The sequence below is a fragment of the Tachysurus fulvidraco genome, chromosome 24, assembly GCF_022655615.1.
Source record: "Tachysurus fulvidraco isolate hzauxx_2018 chromosome 24, HZAU_PFXX_2.0, whole genome shotgun sequence".
Taxonomy (NCBI): Eukaryota; Metazoa; Chordata; class Actinopteri; order Siluriformes; family Bagridae; genus Tachysurus; species Tachysurus fulvidraco.
In genome coordinates this window covers 8,027,374-8,054,726 of record NC_062541.1, presented here as the reverse complement: position 1 = coordinate 8,054,726, position 27,353 = coordinate 8,027,374, and the positions used below count along the sequence as shown (strand labels likewise).

General features: G+C 39.5%; 1 protein-coding gene across 1 annotated transcript in view; it reads left to right on the top strand.

The window, feature by feature from the left end:
• Window positions 1-27,353, top strand: part of atxn1a (ataxin 1a) — a 95,630-nt gene that overhangs the window by 13,600 nt on the left and 54,677 nt on the right. Inside the window, exon 2 of the mRNA XM_027175684.2 lies at window positions 26,943-27,006. The gene's annotated coding sequence lies outside the window, so the exon portion shown is untranslated. The remainder of the gene's footprint in view (window positions 1-26,942; window positions 27,007-27,353) is intronic.

The window sequence follows — 27,353 nt, the reverse complement described above, 5'->3', positions numbered from 1 at the left end:
GAGGGAGGTAAAGAAGAACAGAGCGCAATAATACACGATAATAAACAAGTTCTACTCCTGATGAAGGATCACAAGACATGTCACATGCAGCAGATCGCACACAGCTGTGCCCCTGCTACCCTAAAAAAAAAAAGAAAAGAAAAAAAATCTTCATGCTGTGTGTGTTTAGCATCTGTAGATGTCACTGTGCTGTCTGGTGTCTATTCTTGATATTTTGGCAGGTCACTTTTCCTGTGTGTGTGTGTGTGTGTGTGTGTGTGTGTGTGTGTGTGTGTGTGTGTGTGTGTGTGTGTGTGTGTGTGTGTGTGTGTGTGTGTGTGTGTGTGTGTGTGTGTTTTAATCCTAAAGCTTCTTGCCTAATTGAAGAGCTTAGAAAGCATGATGTAGGAATTCATTTATTTTCTTAAAAGACTTCATTTCCTTTATGTTTCGCTCCTGTGCCGTTTGAGCATACAGGAACTGAAAATAGCACCATTCTAACTGAGAAAGAAACAAGGTCAGAAAAGTGAAAAATGGCTTTTAGTTAAAGAACGAGCAGAATGTAGTTAACATGAATCGGATAGAACGTATGGGGCATCTCTTTTGTCTGGTTATGTGATTGAGGTAAGGGGTGAAGGCACAGGAGTGTGTGAAAGCGCTCTTTTTTGCAGCAGCAGCAGCAGCAACAGCAGTCCTAAAACCTCACTGAAAGCTTTAATCCTGAGTATTATACCTGCTGTGGATTTGGGTGTGGGATTACTCTGCTCTGTGTGGCTGGTTGGGGAGCTGGCACTGCGCCTGGTGTTAAATAAAGCTTCCTGAATGGTGGACAGAGTCTATCTGTCTGTCCCTCTGTCCACTGTGTGTTTGACGGTATGAGTGTGCGTCTGACGATAGAACAGAATGACAGTAAATTATATAAAGGTGCAGAGAGAATATCAGAGTGTTGGTATTGTGTCTGATCAGAATGTCACTACTCACTGTCAAAAGACTGGACAGAACCTGTATTTCTGTACCCACTGTTTCTGGTTTATTTCTTTAGTAATTAAATTCTTTACAGGTTATAATGTTATATATGATGTTGTATTGTATCATACACATCATATTATAGCACCATACAATACATCATATCATATACATCATATATAATATTCATATCACACATCATATCATACTGCATATCATATGCATTGTGTCGTATCATATAGGGATAGTATAGTATTTTCATTTAAACTTAATATTTTTTAAATTCATTTTAAACGTTAACCGTATGTAAATTTAATTAATTTATTTCTTCTGCTTATTATATATATATTCCTCTCTCTTAAAAGTAAAGGAATTCAATTTAAATTTTATCATATCATACTGAATATCATATCTTATCATACCATATCAGTATTATATATATACATACATATAAATACATCATATTGTGTATCATATCATAGTGTATTGTATCATATCATATCATATCACATCGTATCGTATCATATCTTATCGCATCTTGATGATCTTTTTCCTCATCTTTTCCTTGCAACCTGTTTACTTTTTCTTGAATTATGCAAATACTGTATGATTTAAATATTCAAATGAGCTCATCAATCATTACATATTCACTCATTTGCATCTATCTTCCCAGTTTTCAGTGTAATAACACACTCATAAAAAACACAAGTCATAAAAAAGAGCTATACAAACAAATTGAATTAAATTGAAACGTAATCATTATATCATCACATCATATCTTATTTTATACCATATCATATCTAGAATTGTATCATATATCAAATCACATATCGTTTAACTGTTAGAAAAAACACCACCGTTAACTTTTAAGTGTTAAAATGTGAGGCTATTAATAGAATCTGTCATGTCAAAGTCTGCTTTAATACATCTGAGGCAATGTGTGAAATGATGTGGATGGGAAAAATGACACGGCACATTATTCAGTCATTTTGAGCAAACAGCGATATGCGGATCGCCAGTAACGAGCGTGCTTTGAGGAAACAGTTAACTGCTGAATCATTTGGAGATAGGGGAAATAGCTTTTTGTCAAACATAATATGTTTCAGAGTAAAGAGATTATATAATGCCTAAACAAATATAAAATCTCACGTCTAAAAATAAAAACATGTATATGAATTGTGTGGTAATGTGGTGCTGAGTTATAATTAATGTAGTTAAAATTTTTTTGGAAAGAAATTTGTATGTATTTTTAATTAGTTGTCCATTTCTACATTTTGTGGATAGTTCTATGAAAGTTGTATAGCAGTTATACACTGTGCGTTTTAAAGTGTGGCTGATTTTGATGTCGCTTTGTCGGCAAAGTATCGCAACATGATTTTTTTGCCGTGTCACCAACTGCTGGTGTGTGTGTGTGAATGTCATGTCACTCCAGACTACACACTGTCAAAATTATTAACATATAAAATTCGAAAAATGTGCAGACTTTTTTACACCTTAGCTTGTTTCAGCGCATGCTATCTTGTCATTCTAGTAAACGTACAAAAAAGCAGCAGAAATAAGTATGAATAAAAATTAGAAGATGTTTCTCTAAGACTAACGACTCCTAGTTGCTAATCCTCATTAAGCGCAGCTTGCTTTAAGGATTTGTCTCTTGTGTTATACATTAGGTATGGATTTGTGTGCATGGAGACTGAACACGCTTGCCAGGTGCGTTAGGTGCTAATGGCTAGATGTTCAGGTACAGGTGCAATCACTGGACTTCGAGCTGCCCAATGGGGCATGTGCTTACAGTTATGAAATGTAGTCAGAGCTTGTGTGTTCTCAGCTCCTGGACTTTGGTTTGCTTTCTTGGTAACTGCAAACTACTGTACAAAGCCAAAACCTGAGCCATCAATCAACAGGCTCGTTCAAATCAAAGGTCCGGATGAAGTCCAGATTTGAAGTTCTTTTACACTCAATGACCCGGAAAGATTTTTTTTTGGGTCCAACCACTAACACGTCTATCACCCATCCTTCCACTCATCCATCCATACACCCATCCGACTAGATGGGCTGGTGGTTTGAATGGGACTGTTTTCAAAAACTGTTGATCTTCTGTGATTTTACCCAGACCAGTGTCAAGACAAATGCCTGAGCAGGTTCGAGCTGAAAAAGCCTGAGCAGGCTCGAGCTGACTGTGTATCCAAGCCAAGCAGAAAAGCATTTCAGAATACACACCAAGGCAAGCTTGAGGCAGATGGGCTTCAGCTGCAGAGCTGTTCATCTGTCTATTAACCTGAGAGAGTTAAGGTAGTGTGAGAGACCGAGCCCAAGTAAGAAATGGAAAAAAAGTGTCTCAAAAGGAAAAGGTGTGTGTGTGTGTGTGTGTTTGTGTGTGTGTGTTTGTGTGTGTGTGTTTGTGTGTGTGTGTGTGTGTGTGTGTGTGTGTGTGTGTGTGTGTGTGTGTGTGTGTGTGTGTGTGTGTGTGTGTGAGTGAGACAGAGACTGAGCTAAGATCTCATGGTCTATCATTCTGTAATATAAACACAGCTGCTTTTGTGCAGAGGAGATAAACTTCACTTTACTGAGAGCTGAATAAAAACCATTAGGAACAAAACACACACACACACACACACACACACACACACACACACACACACACACACACACACACACACACACACACACATTAAATAGGGGTTGTCTTGAATTTACAGAGAAATGAAGCTTCTCCCATGTTATCTTTCTTCAGGATTATATTCTTGTACAATAGATAAATGTGGAATGTAGCTGTTGCTCCTAAACGTCACCTATTTTGGGAATTTTAGTTATACAATGTACTGTGTTCTTCTTATTCGGGTATCATAATAAATGGCAATAACCCTCATCCACTCAGATTCAGAGGTTATCTGTTACTGAGGACACCAGTACAATGTTCTTGCTCAGCTGAGGTGATGCAGTGGGTAGCACAGCTGTGTGTCAGCTACAGGGTGTTGACAGATGGCAGGTTGGATTTTTGCTCTTGACTCCAAATTCTTACTTCATGTCTCAGCAGAAATCAAGCTTCATCAGATCACATGATGTCTTCCAATCTTCAAGTGTCCGTTCTGGCAAGCATGTGCTCACTGTACTCTCAGATTCCAGATCTTGGCTGATACCAGTGGAAGCGACGAGGTCTTCTTAGCTTATAAGCCTCAAGGTTTGATCTGTTGTGCATTCTGACATGCTTTTCACCTCACCATGGTTGTTAAGAGTGGTTATGCTGTATGAAAAGCAGTAGCTTTACTGTTAGCTTGAACCAGTCTGGACATTCTCCGCAGTCTTAGTAACAAAGCATTTCTACCCACAGAGCTGTCAGAACTGGATGGTGCAACCCCACCCCACCCCCCACCCCGTATGCAGTTGTTCTTGTGTTCCTAATAAAGTGGCTGGTGAGTTTATAGTAACATTTTAGCCTAGGATATATATTTCTAAGACATTCTCTTGGTCAATTAGGTGATATACTTTTAGTATAACTTTTTTAAATATTCCAACCTACCTATTTTTACATGGCTGCTTTGCCCTGATATAGGAAGGGGAATTGCTTTTTCAGTCTATGTGAAGAAATGGGAGAAGACCCTCTCCTTTCTGAAAGCCTAGCAGTCTGAGGTGGTGTCTGGTCAGGTCCAGCTAAAAATAGACCTAAACCTGCATGTAAACTTGCCCCCAACACGGAGACTTAAGAAAGAAATTGGAACAAGGACCTTAGAAGGAACCACAGTGATTTACAGAGAGTTTCTTTCTGCAGAGTTGCCTTGGCTACTGCGTCTCTAGTCAATGATTGCCCTAAACTGTCTTAGCAACAGACAGGCAGATGGCTTAGCAACCGGGGGAGAGAGGGAGACACTTTGGTCAAGGTTTGTCTGTGCTGTTTTACAGTTTCTAAAACTCAGCTTAAAGGAGGTATTGTACAAATTCAGAAGGCCCTTTTACATGCATATATGAAGCATCTCATCACTTCCCCGAGAACATTCTTCTGTTTTTATTTTGAGAGCATGTGAGATTAATCCATTTTCTAGATCCACACATTTTCTTCTATCCACACATCCATAGTGGGGTTCCTCCATTTTCTAGAATATCCCTGTGGATGAATTATTATTGAGCAACAGAATGAATACAGCTAAACGGTGTCATTGAGAGCGCTTTTCCTCATCTGGTTCATGACCTCCTCAAGCGTCTCATGTGACTCATCTGACAGGTACTGTAACTTCACTAAACACACATGTCTTCAACATCTCTGATACATTCTTTCTGCTTCAGAAAGTTAACAGAGCTTCCTCCTGTAGAGCGAGCAGCCTGGTGTGTCTATTCCTGCTCCAAAGGCCTAAACATTCATCTCTTTACACAGTATCTAGAAAAGTAGTTCTTTTATAGTTATATGTGCTGACATTTTTTTATTTATGTTCTTCGTTACATTTCGATTTTGTCCTTTGTCCTCAAAGCTGCTTGAGACTTGTACAAGCCAGCGTTAATCTGTAATCTTCCAGATAATGAATCATACAGAATTGCTTTATTTTATTTGTAATACTTGATATATTTGTCTTTTTTTGAGCTGAGAGTTGATCTGGGTAAAAGTGTAAATACAAAGGTAAAGAGCAGGTTTCTATGGGATGATCTGGCTTGTAACCTAATCTGCTGTATGTCGTAGTGCAAATCAACCAACCACAAAACAGTCAGTTCATTATGGTGACCAAAAACAAATGAACAGAATCGCAAGGAACAATAAAAAGATTGAGAGGTGCTCTATCATAGCAGAGGTGCTGTATCATGGCTGATTCTTTGCTCTGACCCCAACGTCCTATGTGAAAAAAGTTCACTATGCTTCTTCTACTCCATCCCAGTGCCAGGAATGTTGTGTGACAGCGCTGTTGCAGAGGAATTAGTATTATTAATTATGCGACTTATTTATGTGCAACATGTATAGAAATTGACATAAAGGCCACATTGTCTGTGTTTGAAATGTCCTTCATTTGTACACATGCACACATACGCATGTAAATATAGCATCAAATGACACGTTAATCATGGCATCATGAAGGAAGGCCAGGTTAATTACATAATGAGTTTTTAAGAGTACTCATAGAGGTAGAATGAGGTTTCTGTGATCCTCCTGGGCTGTAGCATCTTGTTGTGAGCAAACATACTGCATTATTAATGGCTTCACTTCAATGTTAAGCAGACATTAAAAGTGTGAAGTGGGAGGAGCTTTTCAGTGTAATTCACTAGTATTGTGAGGCCATGGGGAAGTAGGAGGTATATACCGTCTGTCTGGACCTGCTCTCATTACTCTAGTCAGGTTAAGTGAGAAATGAAACTGCCACCCACAGCTGCTGAGTCAGGAGAAACACTGTATGTGTGTGTGTGTGTGTGTGTGTGTGTGTGTGTGTGTGTGTGTGTGTGTGTGTGTGTGTGTGTGTGTGTGTGTGGTGGGGGATTGCGTGTGTGTGGACAGGTTTTTATATATTGGTGGGGTTTTATCGTTTACTAAAAGTCACAATGTTTCCTCTCACAAAGTTAGCTCTAGGTATAGATATTGGTGCCAGTGCAAGGTCCTCACAAATATAGCCAAATGTAAGTGTGTGTGTGTGTGTGTGTGTGTGTGTGTGTGTGTGTGTGTGTGTGTGTGTGTGTGTGTGTGTGTGTGCGTTTCTGCATGTAAGTGCTTGTCTTATCTATTGCACAGGCTTCAGTCCCTCCCTCTGCAATGTTGCAGAAGTAAACTTTGTCACTAACTCTTTGGGACTGAGGTTAACTTGCTCGTTGGTTTGCTTCACAGATCTGTAAGTACTTGCGCCAAACCAAAAGCCAATAAACGCTTGCCTTCCTTAATTGAACCGTGATAATGTACCTGGAACAACATTAACACATGAACCTTTTTATTTGCTATAGACATATAGAGTAGTAGGCTGTGCAGTGTGTTCACTATAATCTATTATATAATCATCTATGATAATCACTAGACAGCATGTTGTGTAAATTAGGGAATGTCAGTGCAAACAGATAAGAAAAGACATAACAGAAATTAGGTGCTGACTCACACGGTTGAGGTCAAGGCACAAAGGTCAAGTTCAAGCCTGAAAGTGTTCACTATGCTTTGCTCTTCTTCTTCTTCTTCTTCTTCTTCTTCTTCTTCTTCTTCTTCTTCTTCCTCTTCCTCTTCCTCTTCCAGTAAATAGCATCACAGTGCCAGAATATTGTGTGATGGTGCATACTGACGTTTCTGATTAACATATGTATGGATATGGTATAGTAATGAATGAGATGATGTATAAATAGTACACATGTCATGAGGTTTGTGACCAGTGAAGATCAGTGGAATCGGAGGTATGCGGTGGGTTTCTTTCTTTGCACCTACCTTCAGCTTTATAGTAGAAGCCATGGACTTATGATACGAGGTATACGAGGTATTATTGTTTCCTCATGATGAATAATTATCAATTACCTGTCTCCAAAGAAACTCCCGTCAACTGCTGCTGCTTAAATCCTGCACATCCTCCCACAAGGGACAGTTTTAGTGGTCTTTTCTCATAACATATTTGATACAATCAGCTTTAACACAACCAGCAAAGGAACGTGCAGACATGCTCACAGGTAATACCTTTGGATATGAAAGATATGAATAATGTGCAGCGTCAGTCTTGATAGCTGCCTAGGAGGGGAAGCACCAGTCGTGAAAGAAGTGAAACCACCCAGGTTTTCAGGCAAAGTGCAGAAATAGTTTTGTGACTCAAACAAACAAAGCGTGGTTGCCATGCCAACAGGCATCTATAAATAGAAGGCAGCGTTTGTTTTGTGAGTGCTCTGCTGTCCCCCAGTGAGAATCAGAGGCTCAAGCGGCCCTCACTGAGATTTTGGTTAACAAGCCTTTCCTCTGTGCAGTTTAGCCGGGTGGAGTGAGAAAATCGTATGAAAATTAGTTATACCTTATACATACAGAAAGCAGATATTTCTCTGCCTAGAGAATAAATAATAAATTCTTGCTATCTTGTGACTTAGCTGCTTTAGCATGCAGTAGAGTTTGAGTCTAATATTCTCATGTCATTGGAGGTTAACTGCAGTAATTCTGCTGAAATAGAGCAGCAGTTCAGCTCTACAGGAAAGTCACACGCCAGAAGCAAAGCTAGGCGGATAAGCACTGAGGTATTCCCAAACCTGACGTACTTCACGATCTTTAAGCTAGGTATCAGTTGGGAAAAAGAGTTTGTTCAACAAGACGATGTACAAAGTCAATCACCGCCTTCAAGCTACTGCACGCATGAATGTTTGTTGCAACAAGTAGGCGAAAAGGTTAAAGGTGAACTTTTTGCTTTTTATATTTTTAAAGCCCTCTGCTGGACAAAAGGTGAATTGCAATTGAAACCTGCTTCCCTTATTCTACACACTCCCACAATCTTTAGCTCACTATTAAAAGTATGAAATTATTAGATAATGGAACAGCTGTGTAGGTGAGGCTGAATTCTGGTCCAGAAAAATGGAATGAGACATCCTTGAATGAAAAAAATGTACTGTAATATTACTGCTTTGGAATTTTATTTATATATTTATTTACTTATTTAATCATACCACTGACCTCAATCTTAAGGGGTCAGTAAGGACATATCTATATACAGTTACATTTTATGGACTGTCAAAACCACTTTTAAGACCGAGAGTGGAAAAAAAACAAATAATATAATAAGATATAAAATAAGGTGAGAAATAGAAAATAGATAAAATTATGAAATGACGTGTGAAACAAAACACAGTTTAAAAGCAGAACAGGAACAATCAAATCAGAGAAAAATAATGACAATACAAGAGATCAGCAATCCGCCCAGTTGTGTCCTTGTCTTTGAAGTGATATGATTACAGCATGTCGTGAAGCACTCGGAAATGGCACCTTTAAAACTGCCGGTTGTTCCAGTGTGGGTTGAAATGGAAACATTCGATGACGGGAGGTTAACACAGTGATATAATTTCTTCTTTCTTCCTTTTAGTCCAAAATGTCAGGTTACAACATTAGTATGCAGAATGTAGATCACTGAGACTCGAGCGACATCAAGTTAAACCTCCATCACATCATACATGATCACAATACACCATTTATACGGATCCCACTTGTTGCTCTAAAATGGAAAATCCCAAGCTGTGATCTCTGACAATTTTGCACAGAAAGAAGAACTTTGGTTTAAGGTTTATATGTTTCTCTGTGTTTGGCAGGGAATGGTGACAATAGCTGGATCCAGGCAGACACAGATGTGGACAGACAGAGTGGCAATTGCAGAAAGTCCCATCACAATCCAACACCAGAGATTTGTACAGACCTGCTAAAGCTGGACACTGAGCTTCCCTCTAAACAGCTACGTGATACCTGGTCAACGCTTACTCATCCCCTCTGTAAAGGCATGACAACAGTGATTTTTTTCTTATATGTAATTATCATTGTATTTGGGCCTGGAAGCTGGATTTGGACAGTTGTTTCCAATCATAAGTGCCTTTTATTAAGGACTATTATGGGCTGATGTGTTTTCTATTGTGTTCTGTAACTTTATTCCTTTTGCCTAATCATTCCTTATAGCTATAATGAGTTTCATTCATGCAATCCTTTAATTAGTTGCTAAAACACTACTCTAAATATGCTAAATATAAATCCATTGCATTGGAATGTTGTTTGTCTAACTTAGTGAGTACACACAAGCTTGATCAACAGTAAGTGAGTGATGTCAGGGGTGCCAATACTTTAATCATTACCGAGAGAGAAATCGTTTGTGCAACAAGACACTATCACTTCATTTGATGGCATTGGAAGAAGGTCTGTATAGATATATATTAAAAACTTAGTTCCACTTTGTCCATTTTTGGCATACAACCTTATACAGAGTGATTTAAATTATTTATCTTATTTTATATAGCTGAGCAAATTAAGGGTTTAGGGCCTTGCTCAGGGGCCCAACTGTCACGGCTTGGTGGACCTAGGATTCAAACTCAGAACCTCCCGATTGGTAGTCCAACACCTTAACTGCTGAATTGCCACATCCCTCATGTCCATGTTGTTAACTTTATTAATTTTATTTAAAAAAATATGGTATATATCTACAGCCTTAGCATCATCATCAAAAACTTGCAGTAAGGGAAAACCAGAAAAAACGCATTTCTGCCGCCTCACATTACATTTTTATAGAGGTTACTAAACTGTTATGCTGTATATGTCAGTCAATTCAGAATTTTTCTGTGATTGTTGTAGAAAAAGATGCTTGATTTTGCTGTAAGTTGCATTTTTTTTGAAGACTTGAGAAGTGAGTACATTAAGCTGTCCACATTGCTCTTTGTCCTTATTTGCTAAATGAAGGCTTTAGTCATCTGGTCTGTAGGAGTTCAGTCAGATCTAATAGGTGTGAAATGCTGTGTTGATGGAGGGAGCGAGCCTGACTGACTCTGTGCTGTGTATCATGTTGTCTCTGCTCCTCCCTCAGTAGTAGTCGTGTGTTAAGCCGGGCGATGAGAGGTCATTTCTTTCTATCTTCTGTGCCACAATGATTAGTGTAGTTATTTTTTCCCCTTCGTCCTCCACCTCCTTCTCAATCCGTCTTTCTTCCTGAGGGCTGAAAGGTCTCTGTCCTTTCACCTCCTCCACCTGCTCTCTCTTTTTGTATTCGTTCTCACTTCTGGCCTTCACTATTTTCTTCACACACACTACATGTGCTTTTATGCACTCTCTTTGTTATCTCTACTGTTTTTTCTTTATCACCTTCTATCTTTCACTCTGCTCTCTTTTTTCACCACATATCCTTCTAACACTTTTATGTTCCTTACTGCACTGGCAATCACTGTCTGTGTGATGCATTCCCTTTTCTATGTGCGAAAGTTAAGCTGTCTTTAGTCCAGGAGCTTTTCAACTTTTTTGCAGCCCCTTTAACTTGAAGAAAACATTTATTGCTTCCCTTGAAAACAGAACGGTACAGTTTATTTATTTAAACACTATTAAAGGATTAAAAGGTAAAGGTAAAAGGTAAAAACTATTAAAATATTAGGCACATTATTTAAATGTGTACAACAATGTTAACAGTTCTGAACTATTTTGCAGAACACATTTTATTTCAAAATCTTATTAGCGTCATTGACATTATTTACTGGGGACACGGTGGGACCTCAGAGGCTGTGCCATGTAATGGGTTGGTTCCATGGCTAGGGTGTCTTGTGCCTTGTGTGCCCTGGTATAAGCTGAAATAGGTTTTCTGTATGTTCACATATGAGTATATATACATAATATGAGTATATACTGTATTATTTCAAATGGATTTTAATATAAGAACTCAAAAACTTTTCCATAAATGGACGAAGATACACGTCTGGTTTGCGACAGCATTCAGACTTTATTGGGTTGTATAGGTATCAAGACGTCAAGCTATCAGCAACTCCCAGTAATATAGTGGATTCTGTTCACACTGAGTTTTCACTACTTCAATCTTCCTGGGTTTTCAGTCTTCTTCTGACTTGCGTTCATACGTACAGTAAATCCTTCCTGAGTAATAAGGGTGTGTGTGTGTGTGTGTGTGTGTGTGTGTGTGTGTGTGTGTGTGAGTGAAAATAACTTTAGAAGGAAAAAGTTGTCCACTCTGTACTCAGCTGTTTGTGGGCGGACATTCGGAATGTGAACTGCACATGAATCCGATAACTTGTGGATGAAGGTCTTCTGGGTGTGTGCTGTCCGGCGAGAGAAAGAGAGAGGGAGAGATAAAGAGAGAGAGAGGGAGAGAGAGAGAGAGAGAGAGAGAGAGAGAGAGAGAGAGAGAGAGAGAGAGAGAGAGAGCATGTGTGTGCGTGTTGCACAGGGACTACATCACATACTAGTTGTGGATGCAGCTGTGGTTGTGGGCAGCAGTGCGTAGATAAATCTGTCAGAGTGATAGCACTACTTTAACTTCTGTCAGTGATCTCTCCTGCTCTCTCTCTTTCTCTCTCACTCTCTTTCCCTAACCCTATGTGCTCCCATCACTTTCTCTGATTCCTCTTTTTTTTTCTTTTCATTCTAGCTGAATGGAAATCAGTTCAGTCTCATTTTTTCCCTCTCGCCTCCCATCCTCTGTGTCTTATCTGCCATCCTGTTTTATTTGTCTCCAGCAGTGATCACTGCCAGGAAAAGTGTTCAAACTCTGGAATGCTTGGCACAGAATAAGGCACACTACATACTTTTTTTGGGAGGGAACCACCTATTTCTTTTTATTATTAGAAAGATCAGTCACATCAAGTGGGTGTCAGTCAAGTTGACGATCAAAGGTTTTTGTATTGTGGTCGCCGAACACTCATAGATTCTGGCCTTGCTGCAAAACACGAACATAGCTAGAGATGAAAGATGGCTAAAATGACTCACCCTACTTCACTAAACAATAAGTGATCCTTATGTACTTTAATCTGAACTGCTGATTCCATTTAACCTGACAGAAATCTGTAGAGTGTAGTGTGCATCAAAGCATTTACATCTGAGTGAGTAAAGGATCTGAGGGTGAATCATCAGGAGAGGAAAATTACTTGGCGTGTAACTTGATATTAACTAACTTACCATCTTTGTCTGATTTTAGCAGTTCTTTTTGCTGAGGTAAAAGCCCCGGTAGTCCCATATTATAGTTAGTAAGCTAACATAAGCTAAAAGTGAGTACTTAAAGCTGTTAAATTTTTTAAAAGACTATTGTTTGGTACATTATGAATGTCAAGCATAATCTAGGCTGATTATCAAGCTAGCATTGCTTTGGTTTGCAATTCACATATCCCCCACTAACTTGGTTAGATACAGTAAAAACAAAAATCATTATAAACATTCAGGAATATAAACATTTCCCTCAGAAAAACATCTGACAATTAAGATGGCTATCACATTAGCTAGCTAACACCTGGCTGGCTAAGTACTTTTAAATGAAAGTTAAAAAAGATTTAACAAAATTATCTGGAATATCAAAATTTCCTTTAAGACTTTATACTATAAAAATGACCCTTTTCTAACAGTTTTGGTAGGCAACTGGGACACTGAGGAAAGCTAATGAATTAGCTAGCGAACTACTGAACTGACTGTTGAGTTTTTGAGATAAGTTAAAAGTATAAAGACAGTGAAAATAAGTAAAAAATGTGGATTGTCAAGATTATTTAAGAGAAAAATCTGTGTACTGTATTCAGAATGTTTTCTTCTCAGGCCAGAGCTCAAAAAGTGAAACTGAATGGGTATTTCGACAGGTCCAATGACCCTAATGACCAAATCTGTTCTCTTACTTCCCCATTCCTGAAGAAACCACTCACCCAAATACTATATCGTTACTACAACTAATATAGCACTGACGTCTAAAGATATCATAATCACAGGCTTTCATTTTGAATCTTTTTCCATTTCTCAATCCCGGCATATTCATTCTGTTTTCCATACTTTTGATCACTTTTTTTTTTTTTGGACACATTCTCACTCCTAATCTTACCGTCTCTCTTTCTCCTTTTGGTGTCTGCCTTTAATCGTTAAACAATGAGTTAATTACCTGCACCAGGGCTTATGAATTTATTCATTTGGTGTATAATTACCAAAGCTTTGAAGAGTGCTGAGTGAGAAGGTTCTCTGCTCACAAAGGGGCTGTTCATATCTTTAGCAAAGGACTGAAAATACCTCTATACATTAAAATACTTGTTGATGAACTGCATAAATTGTATCAGGCTCTGTCTCTTTGTCCTGTTTTGATCCACTCGAATTTGCTTTCATTTGCTGTTGCTTCAAGCACAGAGTGTCGGAATGCATTTTGAGTGTTTGAATTGAATTTAAAAGCAATCTTATCTAGAGTACCAAACCTAGGAAGTGCCTTATTTTAGTGATAGCAGTTAGGAGTCACTGGAAAGGAAAAATGTTTTTTCTTTGTGTGTGAGTTTTTATTAGAAGATAGAAGGCAGGCAGATATGTGCAGCGTGGAGTTTGCTAGATATCTACACTCAGGATTTCAATCGATTGACTCGTTTCCAGTTGGTCTGTGAAAGAGCGCCTTTGTGCGCCTTCTGCCTCGCTGCAATTAAAGTCAGTAGAAACCAGTTAGCAGTCCACTCTCATATCTGTATAAGCTCACAGAAGGTCAGGAGTAGATTTTAGGAGCACCCAGACATTGCATGCTGTGTCTCCATTAGCCATTAGTGATGAAACATACGACACTGAGTGATGATCATTAATATCTTCTGCTTATATAATCCCCACTTTGCAGCTACAGCATTATATCAGTTAATACTAGTGGTGGGAAACTTTACAATGTGCCCCTGGGAAAATTAGCTTATGAATGTTTTATCTTAATGAGTGTTTTATCTTATTGAATACAAACCTATATAGTACAGCATAACACAATTTCATAAGCACCAGGCTTCGTGTATGTGGATCCAGCACTGAAGAAAGCACTGATTTGATGCACATGCTATTTGATAGTAGATTTACCGGTAGATTTGCCCTCTCACATTCTTCAGGTCCCTGGTTTAATCCTGAGCGCAGGTTACTGGCTAACCATCAGTACAGCATTTTGCAAGATCCTACAGTACATGTATCCATGTGGTTTTCCTCTGATGTTTAATGATTGTCTGTGTATTACCTAAGTATGAATGAGTGTGTGAAAATATATATGTGTGTGAGTACATGGTGCCCTGTGGAGTCCAAACTGGAGTCCCATACAGGTTATTTTCCTGCCTTGTGCCTCGTATTCCTGGCATCCGCTCCGACTTTAACCAGTGTAATATATGGTGATTGAAGGCAGTGAGTAAACCTTTTCTTATTAAATCCACATATCATATTCAATGTCTATAGTGTAGGTCAAAACACAGGGAGAAATCATGCAAGGATAATCCAGAAAACAAGCATTTTAGGAAAAAAGTGTTCAGGATAAAATGTCTTTGTCGTGTCTCACTCCACAGTGTTGGTTAATGACTCATATGAATGTAGACACTAAGCCCTTTAACAATTTCTATTCTTTTGTAAGTATTTCTGTTTTTACCTTTCCTGCTTGGGGCAATATATTCATAGGAAGGTTTCAGAAAAAACAACAACAACAACAACAGTTATCTTTTTTCTATTACTTAAATTCTGTCTAAGGTTACCCTTAAAAAAACAGTCGGAAAAATGTCTCATGCCCGAAGCTAACAGTGTCCTGACTCATTTTATATCAGAGTTGCATCAGTAAAATAATTTATATGTTTATACTGATTGAAAATGTCTGATAAGTCGATTTTCAATGTAATGGTTAAGAGGGTTAAAACCAGGAAGTTGCAGAATTAGAAAATAGGACACTCAGTATCAAGACTTGGACCTAACGACACAGGGGCATGATAAGATTTTGCAATGAGACAACAAAAAAGGCATAGACAAACTTTTAAGGGCTTAAGACACAATAAACAATGCATTGGGTAATACACAAGTGACAGGTCAGAGCTGGAGACAAAACAAATGTATATGTACACAAAAGCTTACATGCTTACATGCTGTACTCTCAAAATAAAATCACCTGAGAACAGGTCAGAACTGCACCATGCACTGAAAGGACATATTTTCAAATAAGGATGAATCTGTTACTGATGATGAATAAATGGAAGAATAATTCTCTTGTGTTGGAAGATCACAGTTGGCCTATAATTGTGTAGATAAACCGCTATTTTTGTTTTGGACGCTAGCAAATAGCATATCATTATTATAAAAAAAGAAATCAACCCTGCCATTTTTGCCCATGCTGTTTTTAATAAAACCTGGACTGTGATATTGTTCTGTAGCGCTGCTCAAGAAATGATCGGTTCTCTGCCTCACAGGACTGTTAAAAAGTATGAATATGCAGAACATACGAGCACTAGCTTTGACCTTAGCAGAGAACCAGAGTTTTAAATTGATGCTCATTTAGACATCCTAGTCTCTTTCTTCACTGTAATGAACTTTGACCTAGCATATAATATGTCTCCTTTTCCATTCATCTCTTGTCTAATCTCCACCGCTGAGGAGCTACAGCAGGGATATGCTAAGGAGAATGTAATAATTGTGGCACTTGTGGTGCTGATTTATATGCCTCTGTGAATCCGCAAAGGGCTCTTACACCCTCACTTGTTTCTTAACTAGATACAGTTATCAACACTGGAGGAGGCAACGGTCCATTACTTTAGCTCATGCTTCTGATTACAGATTACTAATGTGGCCGCCTCTAACTGCCTGACTAGATATTACGATGAAACAGTGTATGACCTGTATTTAACAGGAAAAGTGGAAAGGAAAAGTTTAGATCTTTGCTCAACAACCCAGCAGTGGCAGCTTGGCAGTGTGGGGATTTGAACTCACAATAAAATGATGCCTATACTGAAAAAGTGCACCTACTAAATGTACATGCATTTCAAACTCTAGTATATGTACGCTCTAACTTCTTGTATGGGGTGGCATTAGGTTTTGTCCAAATACAATGGCTATTCTTACAGTACCGGTGTATATCCTAAATTATTCATTTCTTTTAAATTTACCTTTAGTGTACATGGTCCAAGTGGTGGTAGTTTGGTGGTTCTGAGATTTGAACCCATGACCTTCCAAGCAACAGTCCAACACCTTAAGAATAAATGAGTTATTTCATCTTATTAAGATGTAAAAAATTATAAATTAGCATAACTTGTTGTCAGTATATAAAATTCATATCCAATCAAGATTACCAATACTGAGTCTCTATATAGTGTAAGGAATATTTCCACATTTCGTCTGTTTCTATCCTTTTTTTCCCCCCAGATCACATTGATGCGATTTATATGTGCTCATATGAGGAAAACGTAAGGTGCTGTCCCATAATCATGTTTTCTGTCATCAAAACGAGGTATCCATTATCCATCAGATGCTCCTTTAATATCCGTTATGGAATAAAACCCTCCTTGTGTGTAAAACATTTGGTACTTGGTATTTGTAAGACATACCATCATACCATTCCTGTACCTGGACTTTGTCAAGCTAATGTTGAGAATATATATACACACTAATTATTCCATGCTGGTTCTTCTGGATTGTTTTGACTGGGCCTTTGACACGGACCAGCTAGTGGTTATGTAAGCTCTAGCAGGAAATAGCTGCAGAGAGGATGGAATAAAAGCTGGAGTCAGGGAGATTCCTTTTGTTGGTGAGAGAGGGAAAGAATTCAGCAAGACTCTGGCAAGAGGAGAGGTTTTTTTTTTATTTTTTTATTTTGCACAAAGCAGACCGAGAAGGAAAAACGTGCTCCAGACGCCGTATGCTGTTGAGGGAACCAAAATGTGGTGTGAACATGTCCAGCGTGGGACTGTGTGAATGACTTTCTCGCCCACATTCTTCCTGACGTGCTGCCAATCGCTCAAGGCTTCCCTGACTGATGGGGCTTGCTGATTGACAGTTACTTCTGACTTTAGTGCCGTTCGTGGAGTGGAGTGGAAGAAAGCTTAGCTGCTCCCTCTGTGTCACTCTTGCGTTGAGTTTCACTCCCCGTTTGCCCGTTACACGGTTTGTGGTTTCTTCTGTTCATGTCGTATGCTGTCTTTCTACACCATCAGGAATGGACAGGATTTTTGAGGTACAAAATGTTTTTTCCTTTGGGTTCTCTGGTTTCCTCCCAACTTCCTGAAACATGTTGGCAACTGTCAAATATCCTTAGGTGTGAATGTATGAATGTGTGTGTGTGTGTGTGTGTGTGTGCGTGTGCGTGTGAGCATGCTATGTTATGCATCTCAACATAAAATGATTAATAATTATGTCATTTGTATTAAAATAGCAAAAATGTAATGCAAATTAAACGTCCAACGTGTCCACTCAGTTAAAATCGGAGGCTTGAACTGCATCCAAGGTGATTTGCATAACCAAAATGGCAGAGCCAGAAACTCATGCGTGACCCGTCTGAATACGAGGAACTTTCCCAGCATAAATATTGAAGTAGCTTTTGGACTAAAGTCACCAGATCTAACTATAGCCCCTGCTAAGATATTAGCATCTTTTTTCCATTAGTGACTGAAGTGGCACAACCGGTCTCATGCCTTACTTACAAAATGTATATCTGGATTTTTAAATGACTTTTGCAGCTTTTTTCTAGTCATGTATTTGGCTTGTATTAGCTTTCACTCCTTTTACCTTTAAAATATCTCTCAGTCTCTGACCCGCTGCACAGATGACACTGAATACAGACATCAGGCAGAGTCTTACTGTGATCGAGTGATTTAGCCTTGTACAACACACACACACACACACACACACACACACACACACACACACACACACACACTGTGCACTACACGCTCACATTCTCTGCATTCTCTACACTTTACACACACATACACTCTACAATATACACACACATACACACCCACACTCTCTACACTACACACACTACATTATACACTCACTACACTACATTATACACAATCGCATACACTACATTACACTACATTGCACACACACACGCGCACACACACATAGACTAGTGCGGGCTCTTGAGACGGGTATTTTTAGAACGCGTTGGCAGAAAAAGCTGGGTGTGTGAGCATGTTGTGTGTGTGTGCGCATGTGTGCATGGTGTGCATGTGTGCACTCTGAGTACTACAGTCAAACCAAGAGTGTGATCAAAGCAAAAAATGTGACATCACAGCATGCAGAGTGAGTCAGCGCGTGTTGTCATGTTAGAAATACAGCAGTCGCTTGTAGTTAAATGCTTAAAAGCTGCCCACTGACTCGCTCAACATACACACCTCTTTAAAGGTACAGGGTTAGCAGATAGTCGAGTCAAAATAAAATAAAATGCATTTACACTTCCAGCATTTGGCACACAGCCTTATACACTAGCACTTACAGAAGCGCTTTGTCGTCTTCATCAAAAAATATCCTCTTGTTAATCTCAGGCCAATTGGAGTGAGTTGGAGTATAGTATATGTATATGTAGTATTTTTAAAATAAAATAAATTTTCTATATGTATGTAATTATAAATATGTAGCAGTTTTTTTAAGTAACTCTTCTCTGTTGCATAAAAGAGTACAGGAAATTTCTCAATCCTATATTCTGTAATCCATACTGTATATTGGAGACTGTACATGGTTCTCTTGTCTTCTGCCATGTACGTGCTGTTATTAGGCTGGTCACTGAAACAGCTTTTAATTAGTCTGGATGGAGTTTCAGACTGTACTAAATCCTTTCTGTTACTCATATGTCATGGGCCCTTGTCCCAGGATTCGCTCGGGTGTAATTGAGTGCCGAGTTTAAATTATTAAAATGCCGTCACAGTTCCCTCGTCATGGCGGAGTCGGTTCTCCCGAGTGCCAGGATCTATAGTAGGAAGAGAGAACCGGTTCACTGGGAAACTAATCACATGGAAAAAGCATGGATTGAAAGCTTCGAGCTCTGGTCCTCTTACGATTCTTTTACGAACACTTTCAACATTTCAGTCAGTGCAACAAGCGTGTGTGTGTTTGTTGTGATTGAGTGTGCACGCACGCGTAAGTGTGTATGTCTGTGTGCGTGTGTGTGTATGTATTTGTGTGTGCGTGTGTGTGTGAGTGTGTGTTTGCATGTGTGTGTGTGTGTGTGTTTATGTATGTGAGTGTGTATGTATGGTTGTGTGTTAGTGTGTGTGTGCGCATGTGAGTGTATGTATGTATTTGTGTGTATGTGTGTGTGTGTGAGAGAGTGTGTGTGTGAGTGTGTGTGTGTGTGAGAGAGAGTGTGTGAGTCCTATCAGCATTGGAATTCATGATCTTCTCACCAAACAGAGACTTTTTTGCTGTAGTTTTCTGTTGTTTATCACCAGAGCCTGGATCAATGCTTTTTTAAATGAAGGTGAAGGTATAGAGATGTTTCTAGATACAAATAACTCAAACGATTGTGAATAGTGTGACACTATTGTACAGCGGTACTTTTTTTTTATATTTGAAAAATCTTTCTGTTGTATCTGGAGCTGGTTGTGCTGCGGTGATTAGACACTTCAGCACTGCAGTATTTATATATAGTGCTGAAATATTTAATTGGAGGTATGTAAGATCTGAACGCTTCTCAGCAGCTCATTTACAGTTATACGCTGATATATACCACCTTTACACTTCTGTCATTGTTATTGCCTCACAGTAAAAGAGTGAAACAGAACTGGAAAACAAAATAAGGAAAATCCCAGTAGAACCTTTTTATCTGTAGGCTGTTTGAGTAGATGTAGATTGTACCAGCAATTATATTCATTATAGATTAGATTAGATTAGATTAGATTAGATTTCACAATGCATTACATATGTAATAACAAAGATTTCTTTATTCACTTATGCCTAGTTCTTAGTGACCGTGAAAGCCAAAACATATGATTTATATTATTCTCGTCCTCGTCAGACCTTTCAGTGAGCCCTAGTGCCCTGTGTATGGGGGCGGCACCGTCCTCTAAGAAACCATTACGATAAAGGTGACTTTTCTCACGTTTTCAGTGGAAGATGCTTGCATCGAATTTTAAGAACTTCTCCACTTGGTATGATGTTGTAAAGGAGGCGGGGCTTCTACAGAGTATCACTTAATATTGAGGAGATGTACTGTCAATCATTCCAGACTGATACTGATTTGTCTCTGGTGTTTTTATTGGGAATATTAGAAGACTGCTTTTTTCCCCCCAGTGTTTAAGTGCAGGTCTTTGACAAGTCGTTGCAAGCTGTTTTTTTCCCCCTTAAGGCTATATATAATAGTTTGTCCATTTCTAATTGCTTTGGAGAGAAAAACATGTGAATGAGGAAGTAACTGCAAATTAGTGGGAAGTATGACGAGACATGTTTGAGGAAGGACGCACAGTGAGAGGTTACACACGCAAGACATGACATGCCTGTGTGCAGCGTTTATGTTTTTCATGTCCCGTCTTTCATCTTGCCTCACAAGCTCCTTCTCCGGCCGTACATTTCTCGCTCACTGCCGTCATCCACCGCACACTTTATCTAACCATCTCTGTATCCCTCACTCCCCGGCTGGCCCCCTGCCCAACCTGAGCTTTATTGGCACAGCTGTGTGCAGTTTGCTAGTCAAAGCACACATTTCATCACCTGCCAGAGTGGAATAATGCCAAGGCTCACACTTCTGACCTAGAGGAGGTGTTGTAGACTATATACGTTTCTTCTCCTGTGTCTTTTTCCCCCCTCTGTGACTTTCTGCACGTTTCCATCGTAACAGCCTTGGTGATCGTGTGGGATGTGGGACAGGCTGCTGTCACTGTCACTGAGAAGGCAGGTGACAAATGGACCACTTCCAACCTACACTTGTAGCTGCATTTATAAATGGCACCATCTTTTGGTTCTAGGTGGAGAAGAATCCCAGATGGCTTGTTTAACTCTGGAATGCCCCTGATATAACCACCCTTATGTCCAGAAAAACCGTTGTTGAGGCTCATTTCTACAGAAAGAGACAGGAGAGAAGCGTCTATATCCATGATTGCAGTTTTGGAGCTCTGTATTTCATGCTTTCACTGAGACGGTACAAAGAACATGTCTGTAATAAAATGATTAAGATGCATGAAAGTCTACAGAGTGCTTTATGACCAATGCTGCAACCATCAATCCCCCTCACGTTCTCTCTCTCTCTCTCTCTCTCTCTCTCTCTCTCTCTCTCTCTCTCTCTCTCTCTCTCTCTCTCTTTAATTTTTAGATATATATTAATATAAAATATTAGATATATATTGAATATATATATTGCTATATAAATTCTTTATATATATATACAAATTCTATTGCTCTCTCTCTCTCTTTCTCTTTCTCTCTCTCTCTCTCTCTCTCTCTCTTGCTCTCTCTCTTTCTCTTTTTCTCTCTCTCTTAGTCTCTTTCTCTCTCTCTCTCTCTCTCTCTCTCTCGCTTGCTCTCTCTCTTTCTCTTTTTTTCTCTCTCTTAGTCTCTTTCTCTCTCTCTCTCTCTTGCTCTCTCTCTCTCTCTTAGTCTCTCTCTCTTAGTCTCTCTCTCTCTCTCTCTCTCTCTCTCCCCCCCCTCTCTCGCCCCCACTTTCATATATTAATGTAATCTGTCATTGGCTTATTTGCTCAGGTTTCTCTCGCTGTCGTTCTAATTAGTTTAAGCAGGATGCTGTTTATTCGCTTCTGTTTTATAGGTGCCATCTTATAATATTCCTCCATCTTTGTGTGTCTGTGAAACACGTCTCCGGCGATTTGTATTCTGGAAACCCCGCTTATTTATTTTTAATAAATAGACTGCGTACTTTCATCATCTTTCAACTCTTCACTCAGACCGCCCACTATTGATTAATATTCATAAGCAGATCCGAGTGCTCATTAATATTCATTATTTGACTCACAAGTGTTCCATAACATATCAGATTCAGACTGTATACGATCATTTATAGAAACCCTTGTGTTTCAATCCCTGATTATTTGTTTCCTTCGCATGGTCTTTTGCTGTCAAACAGTAGCTAACGTTTTGTGGAAATAATCAAAATGCAACAAAATATAAACATATCTAATAGTGGTTAGATTCAGGATGGAGTTTTTATTATGTGTAAGTGGGAAATTCACTCACATAAACACACACTCTAACACTCACGTTAACAAACCTCCCGCGCACACACACACTAACAAACACACTCTAACACTCATCTTAAACCCCCCCCACACACACTCACACACTAACAAACACACTCTAACACTAACATTAACATACCCCCCACACACCCACCCATGCACATGCATGCACAAACACACACACGCACGCATGCACACACACTCTCTCTCTCTCTCTCTCTCTCTCTCTCTCTCTCTAACACTCACATTAACAAATACACTAACACTCTTAAACCCCCCACGCACACACACACACACACACACACACACACACACACACACACACACACACACACACACACACACACACACACACACACTAACAAACACTCTATTGCTAACAGTAAACATCCCTTGCACACACACACAAACACTCTCTCTCTCTCTCTCTCTCTCTCTCTCTCTCTCTCTCTCTCTCTCTCTCTCTCTCTAACACTCACATTAACAACCCCCCCACACACACACACACTAACAAACACACTCTAACACTCTCCTTAAACACCCCCCCTGCACAAACACACACACACACACACACACACACACACACACACACACACACACACACACACACACACACACACACACACACACACAAACAAACTCACTCTATGAGGTGTATGAGGGGAAAATTGTTGCCTCTTCTGGACTATTCAAGACCTCCTGCTGCTAACCACCATCTAGACGACACTTAAAAACACAGTGTTAACAAACAGAGCAGGATAACCAGTGAGTCTCAAACCACATTGTTGTGTAATTCTTCGTCCTGAAAACGAGTGCATATATTGTGCAATACCTTCAGATCATCTTTATAGTCTGAGTAGACGCTGTGGTCCCTTGGTGCACTGTGACCTTTTTTTTTAAGCTCCTCATCGCTGATGCAATTAATCACCAAATCAAAACACCTGCACTCCTGGTAAAAAAAGTGTGGAGCACAGCAGGTGCTGAGTATACAGTAATCAGTAAAAGCTGGTCGCTTCCTCCTGCAGCACACACACAGCTCTCTGTGTAGTGTTTCCACTGCTTTACAACGGGAATCTCTCCTCCACGCAGAGTGTGAGAGCTGTGAGCTCCGAGAAGTGCTACTTTGGTGCTAAAAATACGAGGTGAGATCACAGCTTAGAAGCTGATCACATGAGAGAAGTTCCTCACCAGCCCTAAGGGTTACTGGGAAAAAAAAGGAAAGAAAAGAAAAAAAAATGCACACAGCATACTGGATGAGTTGGTGCTGTGTGTACCTGCTGAGCGGCAGGATGGGAAACGTGTCACATTTGGCTTGTTTCCACGTGTGTGCTGGATCATACGGCACAGGGGGCTGTTTATTTATTACAATATTATAAAAGCGAAAACTAGAAGAAGAAATTTAATATTCGGCTATTTTCATATTAAGCAAGTCGAATATTTCTCTACACAGGTTCGGAAAACACAGAACTACAATTTCTATCCAAACACGTTTTTGTAACTCTTTTACGAAACGATCTCCAGTTTCTAAAATCCTTTCTGACTATTTTTGGCAAAGAAAAAGTGTGATCAATTTAATCACCGTATCAGAAGTTAGAGCCAACCATTAGATCATGTTGCTGTTACATTCTTGATTCTGATTGGTCAGAAGGTGACTAGTAGTTCAGCTAAACTTCATATCACACTTTATATGGATTATTAACCTGATATGCTATCGATCCTGTACTAACACTGTAATTAACACAATAATTGTGGATACACTTTGAGGTTTTCTGTGTGAAGATATTCGGTGTTAGTTTTTAGAGTCTCCAAAAGTGTCACACAGCCGTCACAAAGATACCGTCTTTGAACCGTCGTTGCTTCGGTCAGCTTTGTGTCTTCATCGGTGAATATTTGAAGACTTCTGGAGGCAGGAATTAGTGTTAAGTCTGTAATGATCTCAGAATTGACCTGTCAGTTCCTCAGGAGTTGCTTAATTCCACTTGAGTACAACCTGTTGTAGAAAGGAAATTATTCACTTTTACATTATTTACTGTTTAATGTCACTCAAATGAGGATGAAGTTCCCTTTTCTGTGTCTGGTTCCTCTCAAGGTTTCTTTCTCATATCATCTCAGGGATCATCTTATTCCTTTCCACCATCTTCTCAGGCTTGCTCATTGGGATGAGTATTAGATATACAGTATAGAAATATTAAAGATAAATAGTAACTTCATTTTAATCTTTATTATGTTTATTTTGTATTTCTAAACATCTGAAAAGCTTCTTTGAGACCATGTCAATTGTTAAAAGCCCTTTACAAATAAATTGAATTGAATTTTTTTTACTTCTTAATTACAGTATTTTCCACAGTCGCAGTCTCAATTACGGGTCTATTTCTATTCCCATACATAAGGCGCACCGTATTATAAGGCGCACCGTATTATAAGGCGCACCGTATTATAAGGCGCACCGTATTACTGTATAAGGTGCACCGTGTTATAAGGCGCACCGTATTATAAGGCGCACCGTATTACTGTATAAGGCGCACCGTATTATAAGGCGCACCCCGTATTATAAGGCGCACCGTATTATAAGGCGCACCGTGTTATAAGGCGCACCGTGTTATAAGGCGCACCGTATTATAAGGCGCACCGTGTTATAAGGCGCACCGTGTTATAAGGCGCACCGTGTTATAAGGCGCACCGTGTTATAAGGCGCACCGTATTATAAGGCGCACCGTGTTATAAGGCTCACCGTGTTATAAGGCGCACCGTATTATAAGGCGCACCGTATTATAAGGCGCACCGTGTTATAAGGCGCACCGTGTTATAAGGCGCACCGTATTATAAGGCGCACCGTGTTATAAGGCTCACCGTGTTATAAGGCGCACCGTATTATAAGGCGCACCGTATTATAAGGCGCACCCCGTATTATAAGGCGCACCGTATTATAAGGCGCACCGTGTTATAAGGCGCACCGTATTATAAGGCGCACCGTATTATAAGGCGCACCGTGTTATAAGGCGCACCGTGTTATAAGGCGCACCGTATTATAAGGCGCACACCGTATTATAAGGCGCACCGTATTATAAGGCGCACCCCCTATTATGAACTTTATTCTACTATTTAACAACACACACATTATTTTTTAATCAATCTTCTCCCACAAATACGTCAAAGTCCTCATCTACTGTGTCTTCCTAACTTGGCGCAGTACATTTTCTTGCTTCCTCCACTTCGGAACCATAGATACATTGATGTTGAATACTTTCAGCTGCTCTATTCCCATTTACAACCGTGTAATTGATAGCCTGTAGTTTGTATTGTGCCTCGTAAGCATCTGATTTTTATTGGCGGATGGCAAACCAACTTAAGGTGCATTTACCGCCACCTACTAGACTGGAGTGTGGAGCGCATAGTGGTTAGGAAGAAACAAATGTTGTTTTGCAACATACCGGTAGTATACTGTACCTAGCGGAGGCGTGGCGAAGGTAAGCGTACGTACTGTACATATTAAGTATTGTTCTCTGATTGGTTTATCGCTGCCAGCGTACGTAGTGTATGTATTATGTCCCTGTGTCAGCGGGAAATGGTCGGACAGTCAATCAAGTGGAGCGCTTACCAAAGTCACACAACATTTTTACAGATTTTTGGAACTCGGTGCACACAAAAGGCGCACCGGGTTATAAGGCGCACGGCCGATTTTTGAGAAAATTTAAGGCTTTTAGGTGTGTCTTATAGTGCGGAAAATACTGTACTTCTCAAAGATGTTCCACAACATCAATCACGACCATAAACAACATGATATAATAATAAAGTACATAATGTCTTTCCTTAATTAATAAAGGAATTGTTAGAGTTGGCAAGTTGTAGTAGTAAGAGGATGTAAACACTTTGGGATGTTCTTGTATTTAAAAATAATCGCTGTTAACAGCATGTGTAGATGTTTTGATAAGATGTTTTTGCTCGAGCTTTGACATCCTCAGACTTTGACTGCTAACTTGAAACTCTACTGGTTTTGAATTTTTATTATATCGACATATATTTTGCATCTACTGTAATTCAGTGGCTCCCACTGGACTTAAACAGGCTTTAAATGTGTGTATCACAGAACAGAGAACTGTGTCGACACCCATGTTTGTAGGAATGGTACTTACGCTGCTGATGAGATATCTAAAGATCAGTTTCAGAATAAAAACACTGGAGTACTCTATTAACCCTTTATCCTCATTGGGACATTGTCAAGTTCAGACTTAAACATTGCTTGTTATCGTAACTGAATACCTTCCTATGAGTTTCACAGGAGTTCCTGAATAATGTGCTCTAAATTTAGTAACAGAATAATTAGCCTCTGTAGTACAAACTGTGCATGCTTTGGCATGAGGAAATGACGTGAGGTTAAGTGAACGATTGTTTTCTTTAGTGCAAAATGATGGTGTTCAGACATCACACGCACAGCTCACTGCGATTCCAATTCTGGGGTATTTAATATTTCCTTTCTCTTCCCTCAGGATTCCTCCAGGACTTGGATTTGGATTGAGAGCAGCTTAAGGGCTTTGGATGTGACTTGTACTAGTAAGTGACTTTATTCTGAGGTGACTTTATCGAGCTGGGAGGCTCCATGTAGTGCTAAGGCAGTCTGTGTGTGTGTGTGTGTGTGTGTGTGTGTGTGTGTGTGTGTGTGTGTGTGTGTGTGTGTGTGTGTGTGTGTCAGTGCACAGCTCTAAATATACTTCAGAGTGAGTGTATGGGTTGCAGAGGGTGGGTGACGCCTACACTGTTATACAATGGGAATTGTGTAATTGTTAGAAATTGCCTACTAGTGTCTGCTTATTCCTTTACTTTTAGTGTCTCATTTCTCGCAATTTCTTCCATTCTTGGATTTCTTGTTTTCTCCTGTACGAAGCTTACACACACACACA